This window comes from Gopherus flavomarginatus, chromosome 18, assembly GCF_025201925.1.
Source record: "Gopherus flavomarginatus isolate rGopFla2 chromosome 18, rGopFla2.mat.asm, whole genome shotgun sequence".
Classification (NCBI taxonomy): Eukaryota; Metazoa; Chordata; order Testudines; family Testudinidae; genus Gopherus; species Gopherus flavomarginatus.
Genome location: NC_066634.1, coordinates 15,494,593 through 15,502,864, shown reverse-complemented (window position 1 = coordinate 15,502,864; position 8,272 = coordinate 15,494,593). Strand labels below are relative to the sequence as shown.

The window sequence follows — 8,272 nt, the reverse complement described above, 5'->3', positions numbered from 1 at the left end:
TAGACCTCCCCTGCTGTAGCTGTGACTTCTGCTACCAAACCACCAATGTGCTGTCTCCTCTTGTGAGACATTTCTCTGCACAATACTGCTGCTAATCCAGTTATTGACTCCAGGAAACATTTTCCTTAGCCTGGTTCCATGTGTCACTGGTTTCTATAGCAAAGGTCAGTCCCAAGCCCTGTGGTCCGGACATCCTCATTCGCATCAGGCTTCAAGTTGAGAATAATTTCCTATTCCCGCTCTGTGGGAGGGGAGACTTTTCAACGCGCTCTCTGTGCGACTGCACATGGCTAAGCAAAGAGAACAAACCCAAATCCCCCCTGTGCTTTGGGAGCCAGGTTTGCAGTGGGAATTCTGTAGTTCAGATGACTTCACACCTGGTCATTGTGATTCTTTACCAGTTTCTCTGGCATTGGGGCACCTTTACACTTCAGCTGTGATGGCTGAGTGGTTAAGGTGTTGGAGTTAAAATCCAATAGGGTTTCTCTGCGCAGGTTCAAATCCTGCTCACAGCGAGGCCTGTGTTTTAGCCAGTATCTTATCCGAGCAATTCCTTGTGTACAACCCCCTGAGACACTCTCAAGTCTCTCCCCACCCCGAATAAATCCTCTTCTGCTCCTTTCATAGAGATGCCTGGGACACCACCACCCCCTGTGTCCCTGAGGTGTCAGGCAAACTCTCAGTGCCTGTAGCCTCTGCCACTCACCTAGTGCCCCATAGATCAGCCATAACCCTGGTTCTGCTCCTCTCTCTAGTGTGTGAAAGGAGCCAAGTCAGTGACTCCATGGGATTTCCCCCGGACCCCTCTAGGGCCGGCCCTGAAGGGAAGCGCTGACTATCACAGTGACAATACAACTGACCAGCATTGCGGGGGAGGCTGAGGGAGATCCGCACTCACAGGTCTCTTCTCTCCCCCAAGGTGAGCCAGACACTGCTCTCTCCTGACTCTCACTCTAGCAGCTGGACACTAAGGAGCCATTTCCCCACAGCAAGTGCATTGAGTGCCCTTGTGGTGCTGGGGGGGGGGGGCCTGGCGCTGCTGCTGGCTCTGGGGCTGGCAGGGGGGTTGATGTCTGCACAGACTCTCAGCTGCCAGGCCGGAGGGGACACTTGAGACCTTACCAGACTATCTCATTGAAGACGGGGGGTTGAAAGACCTATACAGACGCTCTCCAGAGCACGGAGCAACATCCGCCCATGCAGCCAGGCAATGAGCATTTCTCACAGCCTGGAGCCAAGGGTGAGGTGGCAGCTACTGTTCCAGCTCCTGGAGGACAGGCCCTGTCAGCTAACAGACACTTCTTACTCACCACAGCTAAGGGCGCCGGGTTCCTCCAGTGGGGGTGTGAAGCAGCCATTCTTTTCCTGTCCTTTTTGTGTGCGACTGCTGACAAAAACATCCCAGATAGAGAAGCAACAGGCCAAAATACTGTACTGCAACTGCCAAAGTAGCTCAGTTGGGAGAGCGTTAGACTGAAGATCTAAAGTTCCCTGGTTCAATCCTGGGCTTTGGCAGTCCCTGTCATTACGCTTTGTGCAGAGATGGCTTGCTCTCTGGGAGCACAGCAGTGCCTCCACCCAAGGTGAGTTCCTGACCTTGGGATCTGAAGTAGGAAAACACAGAAGGGGCTTACTTGCCCCTATTTGGCCCATCTGACCTTTAATGATGAGAGCTGTCTTTCCCAACATGGTGGGAAGAAAGTGAGGCAGGGCAGCCTCAGGAATGGTGCCAGAGGGCTGCTAAGCAGGGGTTGGGGATGAAAACTCTTCTGTGCAACTGAGCAAGAGCAGTACCAAGGAAGGGGCATCTGTAAAAGTGACCCCACACACCTCTCCTCCTCTGGGCAGCTGGTGCTGACAGCTCCAAGGGAAGGCTTAAAAGCCACAGAGCAACTGAGGGCAGGACCATATCTAGGTGTGGCCTTCAGACAGGCACAAAAACACCCAGCCAGGCTGCTCCCTGCCATGCCAAACACCCACTGAAGGTCACCAGCATGCAGAGCGGCTGCTGATGCTCTGTAGCCAACATCAGAAGATAGTAGGAAAGCAGGGCCCAGGGCCAGCCCCCATGGTGGGGCCTCCGACTGGTCCCACTCAAGGTATTCACTTTTGCTGTGGGCCAGGAGATTTTACCCCAAGAGGCTTTTCCCAAGCTGGCAAGAAGCAGAGAAACACCCAGGCTCCCAAGACGCTATGTAGCAAGTACCCTTCAGCACAGGGACAGGTGCACACGCTAGCCCAGGCTGCCGCCCACTTTCTTTGGTAAGTCAAAAAGGGCAAAGGCTAGACTGGAAGCACCGGGGGCTCCTGCCGCAGCCTTTGTGACACCCAACCCCCAACTCCTTCCCAGGCTCTAGCTGAAGCCAGAGCATTGGCCTGAGCAGCCAAGAAGAGGTTCCAGCCCTGAAGGGAGCAGGACGTTCAGCACAATAGTAAAACTGCAGAAACACAACCACCTAGAGACTCAAACCCTCAATCTTCTGATCCATACTCAGACGCCTTATCCGTTAGGCCACATGGTAACATAAGAAAAGACCGTCCAAGCACTTCTTTGGAAAAGGCAGACACTGTGTTTCTCAGGTCATCTACTGAGGGGGGCTGAGACTCTCTGGGCACAAGAAGTCGAGTTCCCAGCAACAAGTGAGACTTAATTCTATGGATCCAGGTGCAGGGCTTTGGAAGGGAGGCTCAGGCATGGGGGATTGGGGTGCAGCGGATGGACCGGCTGTCTAGGTGTGGAGATTTAGTCACACTGAGGCACAGAAGGGAGGAGGAGGAGTAATCCTGCTGACAGTCAGCGGCTGTGCAGAAAAAGAGGAGGGGTTCTGTGGACATTTTTTGCCTCTCTTTTGCCTATCTGCTCGCTCTTGGGATGAACAGGGAAGATGATCTCAACTAGCTCAGTTGGTAGCACATCAAGCTTTTAATCTGAGGATCCAGGATTCAAGCCCCTGTCTGGGCACCCAGTTTTAAATTGCCTTGTGTGCCAGGAGCCAAATGATTCGTGGTGCTTCTCCACCAGCCACATGCAGATTTCCAGGATCCATGGCCATTTCCTGGAAAGGTTCCTTTCCTCAGGAATCAGGAGAGAGGCAACATCCACATTACCAGAGGACCTCCTGCAGGCATGCTGCTGAAGGCAGCCTGACTGCCACCCTCACAGTGACGGGCAGGCCGTTCCCTGCAGCTTGCAGTCCCAGGCATGCACTTGCTGCGCTGGTGCCTGGAGCTGTCCCTGTCCCTGGCCCAGGGCAGAGGACATTGGAAGCTGAACATCCAGAGCTTGCAAGATAAAGGAGCAGGGGGGTGAGGCCTGGCGGTGTTGGCAGAACAGGAAAGCATCAGAGGGTTCTATGGCAACCAGAGGGATTGATGGAAGTCGGTGAGGGAGGAGATGGCGGCTTTGTTCCAGCGGTCAGGCAAACACCGCAATATCAAAGAAACCAATGGTGCCAAGTCCTGCAGTGTTGCCTGTGGGATTTCCACAAGAGCATCCAGGCTGGGGAGCCAGTGATCCTGTGACTGTACAACCGGATCAAGTGACATCTGCCCGAGTTCCATGAGATGAGGCTGCAGCTGGCTGATATGAGCGGGAGCACCGAGTGAAGGGAGGGGCGTCCTCCCCTGACATTTTTGCAGCCTGCAGGGAATGGAGACCAAGCAGGGGGATGTGGGGACTCAGGGCAGGACCCGCGGATCCCATAGTGCAGGACAACAGTCGCTGGAGGAGGAGAGAGAGTCCTGCGAGAGGAAGCCGCTGGTGGGAAGCAATAAGTGCAGAGTGCAAACCAGTCATCCGAGAGACACAGGGGTCTAGAAAACAAAATGGGAGCAGGTTCCATGGTGTAATGGGCAGCACTCAGGACTTTGAATCCTGGAATCTGAGTTCAAATCTCATTGGGACCTTTGGCAGATATTGTAGTTTGCTGCAAAGTCTTGGAGCTCAATGTGTATAGTTACTTTCTACCTGGGTAAACTTCAGCAAGGTTTTTTTTCTCTTCCTCATGGGTCACTGATGCCCACTGGAGATAGGTCTTTGGTCCAGCTGGCCGCTATAGGGTGGGGTCCTAGAACTTAACAGTATGGCTAGAGATTCCTGCGGGTTGACCTGATGGTTTGGTTTCTTGCTGCTTCATCTGATGTCCACAACTTTGGTCCCTGTAGCTGCAGCTCTTCCTCTTGCCCACATGGCATTTAAAGGAAGGAGTGCCAGGGCCAGGCTTCCCAGGCTGGAGCCCAGCACACCTCTCCTCCTCTGGGCACCTAGAGCAGAGGCGGCTGGCGCTGACAGTTCCAAGGGAAGGCTTAAAAGCCACACAACAACCGAGGACAGGGCAAGAGGAGGGCAGGACCATGCCTATGTGTGGCCTTCAGACAGGCACAAAAACACTCAGCCAGCCTGCTCCCTGCCATGCCAAACACCCACTGAAGGCCACCCACAGACCAGCATGCGAGGCAGCTGCTGATGCTCTGTGGCCGTTATCGAAGAGGGTAGGAAAGCAGGGCCAGCCCCCCTGGTGGGGCCTCTTACCATTCCCACTCAAGGTGCTCACTTTTGCCATGGGGCAGGAGATTTTACCCCAAGAGGCTTTTCTCCAGCTGGCAAGAAGCAGAGAAACACCCAGACTCCATGTAGCAAACCACCTCAAACACAGAGACTGGCGCACATTTGGAAGAGGGAAACTGTTCTACACACTAGCCTGGGCAGCCGCCCATTTTCTTTGGCAAGTCAGGAAGGGCAAAGGCTACACTGGAAGCACCTGGGGCTCCTGCCCCAGCCTTTGTGATGCCCATTCCCCCCAACTCCTTCCCAGGGTTCTAGCTGAAGCCAGAGCATTGGCCTGAGCAGCCAAGAAGAGGTTTCAGCCCTGAAGGGAGCAGGACTTTTAGTCCAAAGGTAAAGCTGCACAAGCACAACCACGAAGGGACTCAAACTCTCAATCCCCTGATCCGAAATCAGATGCCTTATCCATTAGGCCACGGGGTCACATAAAAAAAGGCACTCCAGGCACTTCTTTGGAAAAGGCAAACACTGATGCATCCAACGAAGTGGGGATTCACCCACGAAAGCTCATGCTCCAATATGTCTGTTAGTCTATAAAGTGCCACATGACTCTTTGCTGCTTTTGCAGACGCTGTGTTTCTCAGGTCAGCTACTGAGGGGGGCCGAGACTCTCTGAGCACAAGAAGTCGAGTTCCCAGTGAGATGTGAGACTTAATTCTCTGGAGCCGGGTGCAGGGCTTTGGCAGGGAGGCTCAGGCATGGGGGACTGTGGTGCAGCAGATGCACCAGCTGTCTAGCTGCGGAGATTTAATCTTACTGAGGAGGAGGAGGAGGAATCCTGCTGATAGGCAGTGTCCAGGACCGGTGCAACCACTAGGCGAACTAGTCAGCTGCCTAGGGTGCCAAGTGTTTGGGGGAACCAAAAGCCACACTCAGATGAGGCAGTGGAGAGGAGGTAAGCTGGGGAGGGGGCTTGGGGGCATGCAGGGAGAGGGCTTCCCGCAGCAAGTAACAAGGGCGGGGGCGTGCAGAGGAACCGCTTCCTGTCCCAGCTCACCTCTGCTCTGTTTTCTCCCCTGAGCACGCCGCCCCCACTCTAATTCTCCTCCCCTCCTATGCTTGTCGCACTAAACAGCTGATTGGCACCGCAAGCTGGCCCAGGGGAGACGTGTGTGTTCCTGCTGCCTTCTGCTGAGCCCTGCTCTGTGTGTGTGTGAATCTGTGACACTGTATCAGTGTGTTGCTAGGCTAACCAGTAGGAAATGGCTTTGCAGGATTTTGTATTCTGCAGCAAGTGACACAAACACACACACACACAAAGGGACTCACACAATCCCAAGAATACTCACATACAACACACCCAGAGGGACATGTTAGTCCACCCCCGAGAGAGAGAAACATTCACACCCCCAGCCACACTCACAATAACCCCCCACACACACCATAACATTCACAGTTCTGCTCAGAGACACAACTGCACGCAGTTCACTCCCACTGCTCCAAATACAAGGACCTCCTGCCCCACACAGCATGTGCCAAGGCCTGTTGAACTCACTGCCACTGGACAGCTACCAATGAGAATGACCCCCTCGCGCTGGATCATCTGCTTGGCCCCCCACTCCCTCTTGGGGCATGCTGTGCAGCGTGGCTGGGGATTGTGCAATAGCAGGCTGGGGCCGGGTCACTCCACTTCCTGCAGGAAGTAGCCAACCCCCTGTCACCCACAGAGGCCTGGGACCAGCCCCCCTCTGCTTCCACACACACAGGTCTGGGGCATCAGCCTGCTCTGCTCCCCTGGCTCCCAAGTTTGGGGAGAGAGGGGAACTGCCCCACAGCACTCGCCGGCAGCATGGCTGGGAGCCAGAGGAATGGACCATGCAGTGAGTGCAGGGGCGGAGGGGCGGGGGGGCAGGGCTGGGGCGGAGCAGGGGTGGGGGCCATGGCAAAGAGCCAGGCAGCCCCCCCTGCAGCAGCTCCCCAACCCAGCTCACCTCCCCTCTGCCTTCTCCTCTGAGCACGCTGGTGCCGCTCCACTTCTCCCGCCTCCCAGACTTGCGGTGCTAATCAGCTGTTTAGTGCGGCAAGCCTGGAAGGGGAGGAGAATTAGAGCGGGGGCAGCGTGCTCAGGGGAGAAGACGGAGCAGAGGTGAGCTGGGACAGGGAGCAGTTCCCCTGCATGCCCCCACCCCCATTACTTGCTGTGGGCAGTCCTCTCCCCACACTCCTCCTGCTAACCTCGACTCCTACCCTGCCTCTTCCCCCAAGACCCCTCCTCCCGCTCACTGCTCTCGGCCCCCTCCCCAACCTCACTCACTCTTACGGTCATTACAAAGTGACAAGGCAGAGCCCTCCCATTTTTAAAAGTCCTGGGGTGTTGTTCGCCCCTGTTCAGGCACCCCTGGGTCCCAGCACTTCACACAGCTCTCCCTGATTTCAGCTGTTAGTGAGGGAGCCTCACTGCTAGCGCAGACTGGGCAGTTTGTTGGATGAGAGACACTGTCCCAAAGCAGGACGAATGCTCAGACCTGGTGATCAGTGATTTCAGATCTGTTGGTCTGCAGCAAGACTCTACAGTGAGTCTCAGTCAGCTCTGTTATTACACAGGGACGAACAAAAGGGTCAAATGGTGCCTGGAAGCCTTAAGAAGAATCCACCCCACCAAGTACAACGCTTGTTGATACCAGCTCCTAACCCCACTGAGAATGTTTTGGGGTCACTCCTTGCCTTTATCAACCTAGGGGACTGAGAGACTAGGAATTAACAGGTGCTCCAGTGGCACAATTGATTAGCACACAGTACTTATAGGGCAGTGCTGAGGTTGTGAGTGCAAACCTCCCCTGGATCACTGGTTTTCATTAGCCAAATGGCTTCACCCCCTCATTTGGCCCTATGGAATGTAGAATTCTAGCCCTGGGGACATTGAAGCAACGTAAGAATCAAAAATACTCCTTCACTTATTACCTCTTCTCCAGAGTGCAGGTCAGAATCTACAATCCTTTCTCCCCCACCAGCCCCTGTGCCAGGATCCCTCAAGCAGAGCCTGGAGTCCTGCCCATCCTTGACCCCTGAGCCTGGAGGGAGAGGAGCAAGGAGCCATTGTTAGAGGGCTTTCCCTTCCCCTGCCCGCTTCCCTGGCTCTTGTCACACAGACAGCAAGCAGCAAAAGACCAGAAGTCCGAAGCGCAGACAGAAGGATGTTTACTGGGGTTAGTTTCCAAGCAAGCAGATTCCAAAGCCCTTCACACCAGTCAGGCTGATCTCTATACACGGACAGAGTCCGTTCCCCAGTGTTCCCTACCCAGCTCTGACACCACAGAGCGTTTACCCCACATCCCTACAGACAATTCTTTCCTGGGTGTCCGGCTGGTGAGTCTTGCCCACATGCTCAGGGTTTTGCTGATCACCATATCTGGGGTCAGGAAGGAATTTTCCTTCATGGCAGATTGGCAGAGATCCTGGGGGGTTTTCACCTTTCTCTGCAACGTCGGGCATGGGTCACTTGCTGGAGGATTCTCTGCACCTTGAAGTCTTTAAACAATGAGTTGAGGACTTCAATAGCTCAGACATAGGTCAGGGGTTTGTTACAGGAGTGGGTGGGTGAGAGTCTGTGGCCTGCGTTGTGCAGGAGGTCGGACTAGACGATCATAATGGTCCCTTCTGACCTTAAAGTCTATGAGTCTATGAGCTCTGACACTGCAGAGTGTTTACCTCACGTCCCCCTTCCCAGCTCCGACAGTCCAGAGCCTTGCCTGTGTCCCTGTTCCCCGT

General features: G+C 54.8%; 2 non-coding genes across 2 annotated transcripts; both read left to right on the top strand.

The window, feature by feature from the left end:
• The first annotated feature begins 433 nt into the window (after window positions 1-433).
• On the top strand, window positions 434-515 carry TRNAL-UAA (transfer RNA leucine (anticodon UAA)). The gene has a single exon. It is a non-coding gene; the product is annotated as a tRNA-Leu (tRNA).
• Window positions 516-1,442: 927 nt separating this feature from the next.
• TRNAF-GAA (transfer RNA phenylalanine (anticodon GAA)) lies at window positions 1,443-1,515 on the top strand. The gene has a single exon. It is a non-coding gene; the product is annotated as a tRNA-Phe (tRNA).
• The last annotated feature ends 6,757 nt before the right edge of the window (window positions 1,516-8,272 follow it).